General features: G+C 44.3%; 1 protein-coding gene and 1 long non-coding RNA gene across 3 annotated transcripts in view; one reads left to right on the forward strand and one right to left on the reverse strand.

The window, feature by feature from the left end:
- LOC134358594 (uncharacterized) overlaps window positions 1–13891 on the reverse strand; it is an 86541-nt gene that overhangs the window by 39927 nt on the left and 32723 nt on the right. The window lies entirely within an intron of this gene.
- The window catches only part of LOC134358588 (microtubule-associated protein 1A-like), a 181281-nt gene that overhangs the window by 37043 nt on the left and 130347 nt on the right, over window positions 1–13891 (forward strand). For both annotated transcript variants that reach the window (XM_063070990.1, XM_063070991.1), the window contains exon 2: window positions 2714–2815. The gene's annotated coding sequence lies outside the window, so the exon portion shown is untranslated. The remainder of the gene's footprint in view (window positions 1–2713; window positions 2816–13891) is intronic.

A 13891-nucleotide genomic window follows, 5' to 3' on the forward strand; every position in this document is an offset into this window, starting at 1 on the left:
TGCACTGAGTTTACATCTGTTACTAGTCATTATCACAATACTGTGTGCGGAAGGTCTATGAAAGTTACAGCAGTTGATTACAGAAGTATCTGGCTGGCCTCAGAACTTTGAGCTGACCTGAAACCACAAGACCATAAGACATAGGAGCAGAATTAGGCCATTCAGCCCATCAAGTCTGCCCCACCATTCAATTATAGCTGATTAATTTTTCCTCTCAATCCCATTCTCCTGCCTTCTCCCGATAACCTTCAGTACCCTTCGACCCACCGATCTTCACTTTAAATATACCCATTGACTTGGCCTCCACAGCCAGTCTGTGCCAATGTGTTCTACAGATTCACCACTCTCTAGTAAAAGAAATTCCTCATCTCTATTCTAAAGGGATGTCCTTCTTTTCTGAGGCTGTGCTCTCGGGTTCTAGACTCCCCCATGATTAGAAATAATTTCTGCGTACTATATCCACCTTATCTAGACCACCCGATATTCGGTAGATGTAGTATATAGCAAAGCCAGTCTTTGTATATAGTAGTTCTATATAGAGTGAGTTGGGAGGTGCGCAGACAGCAAAATTCTTGGCGTAGAAAAATAAAGCTATATTTCAGCATCTCTCACTGTGTCACCATTATACGTCGTGCAAGCAGGCCCTTCGGTCCATCCACTTTGTACGCAACATTAGATTAGATTAGATTATGAAGACATGCAGTCCTTTTTATTGTCATTTAGTAATGCATGCATTAAGAAATGATACAATATTTCCTCCGGTGTGATATCATAAAACACAGGACAGACCAAGACTGAAAAACTAACAAAACCACATAATTATAACATATAGTTACAACAGTACAACAATACCATAATTTGATGAAGAAGTCCATGAGCACAGTAAAAGTTCAAAGTCTCTCAAATGTCCCACATCTCACGCAGACGGGAGAAGGAAGAAAAACTCTCCCTGCCATGCCTGACCACAGTCCGACTCTGAGTCGTCCGAAAACTTCGAGCCTCTGATCAGCTCTCCGACACCGAGTACTGAGCGCCATCTCTATCCGAACGATTCGACCTCCATCTCAGTCGCCAACCGCAGGCAAAGCCGGAGATTTTGAGGCCTACCCTCCGGAAGATTTCCGACCGCGCAGTAACAACAGCAGCGAATGAGCATTTCAGAAATTTCTCCAGATGTTCCTCTGTGCTTTCACGTCTATCTCCATCAAATCAGAATTGTCCACGGCCCCTATTTAACGGATACGATATCATTTTTCACCGGAGGGCTGTGCACGCGCGGCGCGCTGTTCTCTCCTCCCGCATTGCCCAGCTGATGGGAAGGCTTTGGCACTTCTTATGTTCAAGACAGAAATTGCTCTGATGTCTGTATATTTATGTTCCTGTCTAAGAACCTGTCTGCCATGTCTGGCTCCACCACCAGTCCTGGCAACCTGTTTCAGGCACCCACCACTCTCTGTATAAATAAAGACTTGCTCTGCACAATTCCCTTGAACATTACCCCTCACCTCTAGCGTTAGACATTTTGATCCCAGGAGAAAAGCATCCCAACTGTCTACTCCATCCGTGCCTGGGACACCTTGATAAACCTCCATCAGGTTCCCTCAGAGGAACCGGCTGCTCGAGAGGAAACAACCCAAGTTTGCCCAGCCTCTCCTTGTAGCAAGTGCCCACTAATCCAGAGAATGTCCTGCTATATGTCACGGTACGGCCCATGGGCAGCACACTAGTGTGACATTTACAGCAACGCTTTACACCGTGGGGTTCAATTGCTGTTGCTGTCTGCAGGGAGTTTGTTCTCCCTGTGACCGCGTGGATTTCCTGCGGGTGATCCAGTTCCTTCTCACATTTCAAAGATGAATGGGTTAGGGTTAGTGAGTTGTGGGCGTGATGTCTTGGCGCTGGAAAGACTTGTGGACTGCCCAGCATCCTCCTTGCCGATTTGATTTGACACAAAATGGCTGATTTCATTTTACCTTGGATATATCTGTGACAAATAAAGCTCATCTTTAATCTTTCTCTTTAAACCCTTTCCACACCCTCTTCAAAGACTTCCGTAGGGTGGCTAGAATTGAATGCAGTACCCCAGATGCAACCTAACTGGAGTTTTATAAAGCTGTGACTTCCCGACTTTTGAACCCAATGTCATAGCTCTTAGAGGCAAACATGTTGTATGCCTTCTTTAGAATCCTGTTGATTTTTGCGGCCACTTTCAGAGACGTAAGGATTTGGACCCCCTAGACTCCACCTTAAAGAAGTCAAGAGCACAGGGTTAAAAGGCCTAGATGGTGGATCTAGAGAGGGTATTTCCTACAGTGAGCGAATCTCGGACCAGAGTGCACAATCTCAGAACAGAAGGATGTTCCTATAGAACAGAGATAAGGAGGAGTTTCTTTCGCCAGAGGGTGCTGAATCTGTGGAGGCCAAGGCATTGGGTATATTTAAAGCAGAGGGTGAGAGATTCTTGATTAGTCTGGGCATGAAAGGTTACATACCAGGTCTGCTCCTGTGGCTTATGGTGTAATTGCAGGGAAGTGTCACTGAGGCGTAAGATCAGCCATAATATTATCAAATGGGAGAGCAGGCAGGAGGGGCTGAATGGCTTACTCTAGCTTCTATTTCTTATGCTTTTTGGTTCCACAATTCTTCCTTGTAACAGACGTACAAAATAGCTGACAATTCTTTATCTTTAATTCCCCACCACCCCTCCCCCTAGGTGTCCGCTCCTGGGACGTTGATCTCGCTGCCTTTGACCTTGACCAGCAGCTGCGGCTGTTTGTGACCAGACACTCTGCCCAGTTCTCCAGCGAAGTCAGAGGTGAGTCCAGAACCGGGCGTACGCGTAGGAGCTGAGCTCCTTAATCCGACAGCAGTGCCAATCTTTGGTGACCAGCTCTTGGAGTTAATAACGACACTACCGGAGTTTCAACTGCTGCTTGTTCAGAACTTTACCTTGGAGGCCTTGTCTATTGATTCCGAGAATCTGACATCCCCCATGTAGAGTTAATTTTGAGATGTACTTCAATCAAAGTTAGAATTAGTGGGGCTAAACAGAAAATGCTGGGAGCATTCACCAGGTCAGGCATCGAGCTGAGATACTAACTCTGTTTCTCTCTTCTCAGTTGTGAGGTAATGTTGTAGTGCTATAAAACTCTGCTTAGATCACATGTGGAATATAGTGTTCAGTTCTGGTCACCTCATTATAGGAAGGATGTGAAAGCTTCAGAGAGAGGGTGCAGAGACTTACCAGGATGCTGTCTGGACTATAGAGCATGTCTGATGAGGACAGGTCAACTGAGCTAGGGGTTTTCACTTTGGAGCGAAGGAGGATGAGAGGTGACTTAATGGAGGTGTGCAAGATGATAAGAAGCATAGGTCAAGAGGACAGCCAGAAACATTTTCCCAGAGTGGAAATGGCTAGTATGAGGGTGCATAACTTTAAGGTGATTGGAGGAAAGTGTAAGGGGGAAGTCAGAGGGAAGTTTTTTACATAATGGTGTTTGGAACACCCTGCCAAGAGTGGTGGTACAAGCAGATACAATAAGGACATTTAGGCACATGGATGAAAGAAAAATGGAGGGCTATGTGGGAGGGAAGGGTTAGACTGAAGGGTTTATAAGGTTGGCACAGAATTGTGGGCCGCAGGGCCTGACCTCGGTTCTAGAGTTCTATGTTTATAGCATCTGCAATTTTTCCGCTCCATTGGTACTCGTTTCAAGATGGAGGATAAATTTGTTTTGTGATAGAATTGAAGAGGTCTCATCTCTTCGCGAGGCACTCTTGTGCTGAATGTGTGACAATTAATCCCTTTGACATTCCCTGTTTGATGAAAGTGTCATCTGCGGGGTGCGGGGCATGGCTGATAAGGCCAGCATCTATTGATCATCCCTGGTTACCACTGAGCCACCTCCTTAGGCTGTAACTGGGTTAGCTGTCTGGACATGCCTGGACATGCCCCTCTGCTGACTGCTCCTGTGGCTCCTCCCACAGACCCCTGAATAAAGGCGATTGTGCCATTGCTCCTCCCTCAGTCCAGGACAGACACAGCATGGACGTGGGTCCATTCACTGTTAATAAAAGCCTTTCAGTATTTGCTCTACTTCCAGTCTTTTGGAGTAATTGATAGTGCATCACTCCTTCAAGCATTGCAGTCTCCGTGTTGAAGGTGCTCCCATTTTGCTGCTGGGAGGGAGTTTGATGGTTCTGACCCAGTGGCAATAGAACATGTTCACGCAATGGCATTGCACTGAGTACAGAGAGATCTTATTCTCTCAAATGCAATGTCGCAGCACCATATTTAGAGATGTGCTATAATAATGACACTTTGATTTACAGAACAAGGCAATCACAGAAGTGTTGTCTGCAACTAGTTCAAGAAGGAATTCATTTATTTTGAGGAACTGCTTGTACTTCTGAGGAGATTGGTTAGAATTGGAATCAGGTTTATTATCGCTGACATGTAGTAAGTTACGAAATGTGTTGTTCTGTGGCAGCAGGACAGTGTAAGGCATAAAATATATATCTATCAGTCTTTAATCCCTTCATCTCCCCTTAAACCACTTTCTCACCAGTACCAATTTCATTTGGTTCATCCTTATGAGACCTTGTGTCTCCCATCATCTCTGGGAAGGTATAAACACTCAGTGGCCACTTTACTAAGTATACCTGTACACCTGTTTATTAATGCAAATATTTAATCAGCCAATCATGTGGCAGCAACACAATGCGTAAAAGCACGCAGACGTGGTCAAGAGGTTCAGTTGTTGTTCAGACCAAACATCAGAATGGGGAAGAAATGTGACCTAAGTGACTTTGACCGTGGAGGGATTGTTGGTGCCAGATGGGGTGGTTTGAGCATCTCAGAAGCCACTGATCTCCTGGGATTTTCACTCACATGAGCACGGCTCATGGAAATATGGTTCACACTTGCCATTTTGGACACAGTGCTGCAGACCGATGGCTTCACAATTCTGCACGAAGACAGGACAGCTCAGTCTTTTAAAAGGTAGAGGAGGTGGAGTATGCTTTATCGTTAACTTGTCGTGGTGCACAGACATGCTGGTTCTGCCTCAGTCCCACTCAACCGACCTAGAACATCTAGTGGTCAAGGTCATCCATTATATCCGCCAAGGGCGTTTTCTACCATCATCCTGGTGGTGGTGTATGTTCCACCTCGAGCCAATGTCATATCAGACAGGCTCTGGATCAGCAGTCACGAAACAGTACACCCTGATGCCATCCCTATCTTCATGTGGGATTTCAACCAGGCCAGCTTAAGGAAGTATCTAGGCAACTACCACCAACATATCACCTGTGGAATCAGAGGAGCCAGCACACTCGACCATTGTTATGCCAGCATCAGGAATGCTGACCATGCCATCCCATGCTCTCACTTGGAAAGTCTGATCACCTGGCTGAACTTATACTCCGGGTGTGAAGGCCAATGCACCGGTGGTGAGGATCAAGAAGGTATGGTCAAGGGAGGCAGAAGAGTGCTTACAGGGCTACTTTGAATTGATGGACTGGGCAATATGCAGAGACTCATCTTCAAATGTAAATGAATACACCACAGTTGTCACCAACATCATCAAGACCTGTGTGGTTGATTGTGTGCCTTTGACAACATACCAGACATACCCAAACCAAAAGCTGTGGATGAACCAGGAGTTTCATAGTCTCCTGAGGGCCAGATGTGTGGCATTCAAGACAGATGAACCAGATCTATATATATATATATATAAATAAAAAAAAGCCCAGGGACAACCTGCGAAGGTTATTTTGAGATTAGAGATGGAATTGGATGCATGTCAGCTCTGGCAGGGTTTGCAGGCCATTGCTTCCTACAAGGCGATAATGAATGGCAGTGATTCTCCACTCCCAGATTAGCTCAATGCCCTTTCAGCACGCTTTGAAAAGGAGAGTAAAACTACAGCTGTGCGAATCCCTGCAGCATCTGGTGACCCCGTGATCTCTGAACTGGAGGCCGATGTGGCTTCTTTCAGGAGGGTGAACCTTCACAAGGTGTCAGGCCCTGATGGTGTTCCTGGTAGAGCACTGAAGACCTGTGCCAACCAGAGGTGGAAGTGTTCAATCTCAACTTTCATCTTCAATCTCTCATTCCTGCACTGGGAGGTTACCTTCAAAAGGGTGGCCATCTTACCAGTGCCCAAGAAGAGAAGAGTGAGCTGCCTCGACAACTATTGCCCAGTTACACTCACATCTACCGTGATGGAGTGCTTTGAGAGTTTGATGATGGCCAGGATCAACTCCTGCCTCAGCAGGGACCTGGGTCCACTGCACTTTGCCTATCGCCACAGTAGGTCTGCAGCAGATGCAATCTCACTGGCTCTCCACTCAGCCTTGGATGAACAGGAAAATAGCAATACGTGTCAGGCTCCTGTATATTGTTTACAGGCCAGCATTCAATGCCATCTTACCCTCAGTTCCAATCAACACACTCCGAAACCTGGGCCTCTGTACCTTCCTCTGCAACTGGATCCTTGACTTCCTCACTGGGAGACCATAGACGGTGTGGATCACAAATAGTATCTCCTCACTGACAGTCAACACAGGGGCACCTCAGGGGTGTGTGCTTAGCCCTCTGCCCTACTCTCTATACCCATGACTGTGCGGTTAGGCTCAAACTGAGTTTGCTGATGACTCAATTATTGTTGGCAGAATTTCAGATGGTGATGAAGAGGTGTACAGGAGTGAGATAAAACAGCTGGTTGAATGTTGTAGTAACATTGCTAAGAGCAAAGAATCAATTGTGGACTTCAGGAAGGGGGAGTCGAGAAAACACGCACCAGTCCTCATCGAGGGATCAGCAGTGGGAAGAGTGAACAGTCTCAAGTTCCTGGGCATCAACATCTCTGAAGATCTACCCTAGGTCCAACATATTGATGCAATTACAAAGAAGACATGACAGTGGCTAAGTTTCATGAGGAGTTTGAGGAGATTTGGTATGTCACTAAAGACACTTGCAAACCTGTACAGGTGTACTGTGGACAGTATTCTGACTGGCTGCGTCACTGTCTGATAGAGGGGCCACTGCACAGGAATGGAAAAACCTGCAGACGGTTGTGAACTCAGTGAGCTCCATCGTGGGCTCCAGCCTCCCCAGCAGTGAGGACACCTGCAAAAGGTGATGCCTTAAGAGCATGGCATCCATCATTAAGGACCCTCATCGCCCAGAACATGGCCTCTTCTCATTACTACCGTCACGGAGGAGGTTCCGGAGCCCAAAGTTACACACTCAACGTTACAGGAACAGCTTCTTCCCTTCCACTGTCAGATTTCTGAGTGGACAATGAACCTAAGAACACTATCTTACCTTTTTTTTGCACAACTTACTTAATTGAATTATATATATATTTATTATTGCAATACTATATAATAAATATTTATTATTGCAATATATATAATATATATTTCTTATTGCAATTTATATTTTTTATTATTATATATTGTAAGGTACTGCTGCTACAAAACAACACATTTCACAACATATATCTGTGATATTTAATAGATTCTAATTCACAACAGTCTCTGGAGTTTACAAAGAATGAGCGGAAAGCAAAACTCATGCAATGAACGGCAGTCCTGTGAGATCAGAGAATGGCCAGACTGGTTCAAACTTACAGGAAGGTGATAGTAACTCAAATAAGCACACGTTACAGCGTGACATGCAAAAAAACACCTCTGAATGCACAACACTTTGAACTTTGAAGTGGATGGGCTACAGCAGCAGAATATCACCCCTGTGGTTCACTCCTGTGTCTAACACGGTGGCTACTGAGCGTATATCCTCATTGGGCAGACAGAATCCAAAGCATATATTTGGATTTGTTTGCCATTTCTTTGTTCCCTATTATAAATTCCATCATTTCTCTAAAGAACCTACAGGTGTCTTCTCATATCAATAGAAGAAGTTACAGTCAGCTTTTATGTTCTCTGCAAGCTTACTCTTATTTATTGCACAACAATCTCCTACAAGTAGCAATGTTTGTGGTGATTGGATAATCTGCTGTTGGTAGTGGGAAAAATGTTGGAGGCAGCTTTAATTAACTCCAAACTGATGGATTGTTTTGATTTCATTTGAAAAGCTTAGGTAAAGTAGATTTCTGCCCATTTATGCATTATTTCATCACTGTTTATAAAAGAAAATCCTCCTTTGTGTCTCCATCTTCCCCAGCTGCAATTGTTCACATTCAGTTTCATTGGTGAATCAAATGGGTCGACACTGGAGGCTTAATCACATGACCTCCTGTTTCTTCTCCTCTCCTGCTTGCATACCGCCCCTCTCCCAAACCAGCTCACACGATTGGCTGCCTGACGTGCCTGTCCTTGTGCCACCTGTTCCCACAGCCAATGTGAAGGACGATTCTCGCTCAGTCAGGCAGGCACATTCCCTATCTCAGTCCCAATTGAATGGGAGCGACAAGCATGTTAATGCATCTGTTTGCTGGGAGCAGTGACCTGGGCATTAATCTTTAATTCCTGGAGCATCTCTGGAGATTGGAATTGTTTGTATTTCTGGTTTAAAGTTACATTTTGGAGACCTGACCAACCAGTTAATGTATTACCTACTCCTGTTCCTAGGCTTATTGAGAGGTCCAACATTATGCCTGGTGACAGACGTGACCCGTCTCCATTTCTTCACACAAGATAGTTATCAACCGCTTTCTGCAACCTTTATTACAGCAGGCAAAGACTGGGGTGATGGAGAGTTTATATATCACTCTGAACAGAATAAGAAAAATTGGCAGTCACTTGACAGCAGAATTTCTTCAGATTAAACATTCCGAGGGAATTGTGCTGTATTGATTTGTGCAATTGTGCCTTTCTGAGAAGCCACTGGGAGATCTTACATAAAGGAGTTCCTGGATCCTGTGGAGAGGGAGGGAGAGAGAATTAAAGAGGGAAGGAGAGGCATTTAGAGAGGATGGGCAAAGAACTTCTGGAGGGAGAGGGAATTAGAGCAGGTCACCAAAAGTTAATTTTGAGATTTATGTATTTCTATCAGCCAAATGTATTACAGGACATGGAATTGGTTTATTATGGTCACGTGTAGCAAAGGTACATTGAAAAGATTTTCTTGCATAATGTTTATACAGATCAAATCATTACATAATGAGATAGATGGTGAGGCCGAGAGGTCCATTTAAGAATCTGATAACAGTGAGATAGAAGCGGTCCCTAAGCCTGGTGGAATATGTTTTCAGGCTTTTGTAGTAAGAGTATTATGTGATAGAGTCATGGCAGGTGTATGCTACAGATCAGCAGAATAGGTTGGCGGCCTCCCAAACGGAATATGGGGTTCAAGAGTTTGATAACATTGAGATAGAAGCTGTCCTTCAGTCTACTGGTATGCGTTCTCTAGTCTTTGTATCTTCTGATGGGAAGGGGCAAAAGAGGGAATGATCGGGAGGGCTCTTTGATTTCCTGAGACAGGGGGATATGTAGATGGAGTCTATGCAGGGGAGGTTGGTGTGCATGATGGACTGGGCTGTGTTCACAGCTCTTGCAATTCCTTGTGCAGAGCAGTTGCAATACCGAGATGTTATGCATCTTTCTATCATGCATCTGTAAAAACATATATTGGATTTGTCAAATTTCCCTAGACTTCTGAGGAAGTAGAGGCATTGGTGTGCTTTCTTGGCATTTGAAAGCATCCACTGTTTCTTCAAAGTTCAAAGTAAATTTATCATCAAAGTACTTGTATGTCACCATATACTACCTTGAGATTCATTTTTGCAGGCACATACAGGCAAATAAAGAAACAAAATAGAATTTATGAAATCAATGAACTTATGTATTTTTCCATGTTGGTTCAGGAGCCTAATGGTTAAGCGGTAATAACTGTTCCTAAACCTGGTGTGGGACCTTAGGCTCCTGAACCTCCAGCCGGATGGTAGACATGAGAAGAGTGTGGCCTAGATGATGGGGGGAAGGGTCCTTGATGATAGGTGCTGCTTTCTTGTAGCAGTACACCTTGTCGATGTGTTCAATGGTGGGCAGAGCTTTGCCTGTGATGGACTGGAGAGTATCCAACACTTTTTGTAGACTTTTCCATTTCTGGGCATTGGTGTTTCCGTATCAGGCCATGATGCAACAACCTCATAGGTAGGAGTTCCTCGCTTCCTGTATCCTTTAAACAGATATCCGATTCCTAACTTTCTCATTAATGACCTAATTTTAGATAATCTAATATACACTCAGTGGCATTTTTATTACCTGTATTCTTCCTAACTGCAAATATCTAATCAACCATTCATGTGGCAGTAAGCATGGAGACATGGTCAAGAAGTTCAGTTGTTGTTCAGACCAAACATCAGGATGTAGAAGAAATGTGACCTCAGTGACTTTGACTGTGGAATGGTTGTTGGTACCAGATGGGGTGGTTTGAGTAACTCAAAAGCTGCTGATCTCCTGGGATTTTCACGTACAGCAGTCTCTAGAGTTTACAAAGAATGATGCAAAAAACAAAAACAAAAAAAAAGCCCAATGAGCGGCAGTTCTGTGGGTAAAAATGCCTTGTTGATGAGGAAGATCGGAGGAGAGTGGGCAGGGTGTGAAAGTGACAGGAAGGCAACAGTAACTCAAATAACCACGCGTTACAACAATGGTGTGCAGAAGAGTTTCTCTGAACGCACAATACATTGAACCTTGAAGTGGATGGGTTACAGCAGGAGACCACACCAAGTTCCACTCTTGTGCCTAATAAAGTGGCCACTGAATGTATTTTGGACCTGAGAAGTTTCCTTAGCCTTCTGAAGAAGTAAAGGCATTGCTTTCCTTGTAAGTATCTGCACTGCTTCTTGTGGGTAAAAGTTTCACAGATCCAGTATCCTTTGAACAGATAAGTAATTCTCAGCTTTTCTTATGAATGGCCTCATTTTAGAATATAAATTACTTGGATGAAGGTAGCAAAGGTATGGGTGCAGAATGCGCACCAAGAAAAAAATGGGAAAGTGATTAGTGAAATGTTGCTAAGAGCCTACAAAGTGATGCCGAAGACTAAGTAGGTAGACAAAGATTTGCCAAATGGAGCATAATGTTGGAAATGAAAAATTGTCCACTTTGGAAGAAAAATTATATTAAAAAAAACAGGTCTATTATCTAAATGGTAACAGATTGTAGAGCTCTGTGATGCAGAGGGATCCGAATGTTCCTGTGCATAATGTGCAAGTACAGTCAGTAATTGGAAAGCTAGGGGAAGGTTATCGTTTTATGTAAGGGGAATTGAGTGCAATGGCAGGGAGGCTATGTCTCAGTTATATAGGACATTGGTGAGATGCCCCTGGAAAACGTGCCCCATATCGGTCTCCTTATTCAAGGAGCAATATGGAAGTGTGGGAAACAGTTCAAACAAGCTTTCCTATTCAGGGAGTTGCCTTGTGAAGAATGGTTGGATATGTTAGGCTTATCCATTTCAGTTTAGGAGGATGAGGAGAAATTTGATTTACTCTGTTCTCAATATTTACTTTTAAATTATTTGCACAATTGTTCATGTATAGTTGCTTTCATGAATTCTATTGTATTCATTATTTTCCTGTAAATGCTTGCAAGAAAATGAATCTCAAGGTTCAAAGTAAATTTATTATCAGAGTATGTATATATATGTCACCCCATACAACCCTGAGATTTTTTTTCCTGTGGGCATACCCAGCAAATGGAAACAGGATCAATGAACAACAAACTGTGCAAATGCAGATATAAATAAATAGCAATAAAAAAAAATGAGCGTATAATATAACAAGATAAAGAGCCCTTAAAGTGAGGCCATTGGTTGTGGGAACACCAGATATAGAAGTGTAGTTCTTTTGAAGAAGTGTGGCTCTTTTGCTCAGGAGCCTGAGGGGTGAGGGGTAGTAACTGTTCTTGAACCTGGCGGTACGAATCCTTAGGCTCTTGTACCTTCTACCTGATGGCAGCAGCGAGAAAAGAGGATGGCCTGGATGTTGAGGGTCTTTGATGATGGATGCTGCCTTCCTACAACAATGTTTCATATAGATGTGCTCAATGGTTGGGAGGGCCTTATCCATGATGTTCTGCGTCAGATCCACTACCTTTTGTAAGATTTTCTGCTCAAAGGCATTGGTGTTCCCATACCAGGCCTTGATACAGCCAGTCAATACACTTTCCACCACACATCAGTAGAAGTTTGTCAAGTTTCTGATGACATGCTGAACCTCTGCAGATTCCTTATAGTGACATATACTATATAGTGACATATACAAACGTACTTTGATAAATTTTCTCTGAACTTTGAAACATATAACAAGGTTGGTGTGGAAAGGATGTTTCCTCTCGTGAGACAATCCATTTCCAGAGGATGCTATTTTTTTTCTCTCAGTGGGTCTGCCCAGGGAAGCATATTGGCTACCTCGTTGGATAAATTTAAGGCGCAGTTTGATGGATTTTCGTATAGCTGTGGAACTAAGGGTTAAGCAGAAAAGGCAGGCAGGTGGAGCTGAGTGCATAGCCAGAGTAGCTATGATCTTATTGAATGGTGGAGCAGGCTCGCCAGGCCAGATGACCAACTCCTGATCCAAGGGGACATTGCTTTGTGGATCCAGAACTGGCTTGCCCACAGAAGGCAAAGTGTGGTGGTAGACGGGTCGTATTCTGCATGGAGGTCAGTGACCAGTGGTGTGCCTCAGGGATTTGTTCTGGGACCCCTTCTCTTCATGATTTTTATAAATGACCTGGATGAGGAAGTGGAGGGATGGGTTAGTAAATTTGCTGATGACACAAAGGTTGGGGGTGTTGTGGATAGTGTGGAGGGCTGTCAGAGGTTACAGCGGGACATTGATGGGATGCAAAACTGGGCTTAGAAGTGGCAGATGGAGTTCAACCCATATAAGTGTGAGTTGGTTCATTTTGGTAGGTCGAATATGATGACAGAACATAGAATTAATGGTAAGACTCTTAGCAGGGTGGAGGATCAGAAAGATCTTCGGGTCCAAGTCCATAGGACACTCAAAGCTGCTGTGCAGTTTGACACTGGATAAGAAGGCATACAGTGCATTGGCCTTCATCAATCGTGGGATTGAGTTTAGGAGTCAAGAGGTATACACTTGCAGCTATATAGGCCCCTGGTCAGACCCCACTTGGAGTACTGTGCTCAGTTCTGGTCCCCTCACTATCGGAAGGATGTGGAAGCCGTAGAAAGGGTGCAGAGGAGATTTACAAGGATGTTGCCTGGATTGGGGAACATGCCTTATGAGAATAGGTTGAGTGAACTCGGCCTTTTCTCCTTGGAGCGATGGAGGATGAGAGGTGACCTGATAGAGGTGTATAAGATGATGAGAGGCATTGATCATGTGGCTAGTCAGAAGCTATTTCCCAGGGCTGAAATGGCTAGCACGAGAGGGCACAGATTTAAGGTGCTTGGAAGTAGATACAGAGGAGATGTCAGGGGTAAGTTTTTTACGCAGAGAGTGGTGAGTGTGTGGAATGGTCTGCTGGCGGCGGCGGTGGAAGCGGATATGATAGGGTCTTTTAAGAGATTCCTGGATAGGTACATGGAGCTTAGAAAAACAGAGGGCTACGGTCAAGTCGTCGATGATCCTAATTGAATGTTGGAGCAGGCATGCTGGGTTAAGTGAACTGTTTCTGCTTCTGAGTCCATCAGTGGTGTAGAAATTCACCCTCACTATATGCCAGGTGAACAGAGAACATTAGACATAGGAGATGAATTAAGCCACTCGGCCCATCCAGACTGCTCCGCCATTCAGTCATGGCTGATTTATTTTTCCTCTCAACGCCCCCGTTCTCCTGCCTTCTCCCCAGAACCTTTGTTTTAACTCATCAAGAACATATCAACCTCTGCTTTAAATATACCCAATGAGTTGGCCTCCACAGTCACCTGCGGCAAGGAATTCCACAC

Source organism: Mobula hypostoma, chromosome 18 (assembly GCF_963921235.1).
Source record: "Mobula hypostoma chromosome 18, sMobHyp1.1, whole genome shotgun sequence".
In the NCBI taxonomy this organism is placed as follows: Eukaryota; Metazoa; Chordata; class Chondrichthyes; order Myliobatiformes; family Myliobatidae; genus Mobula; species Mobula hypostoma.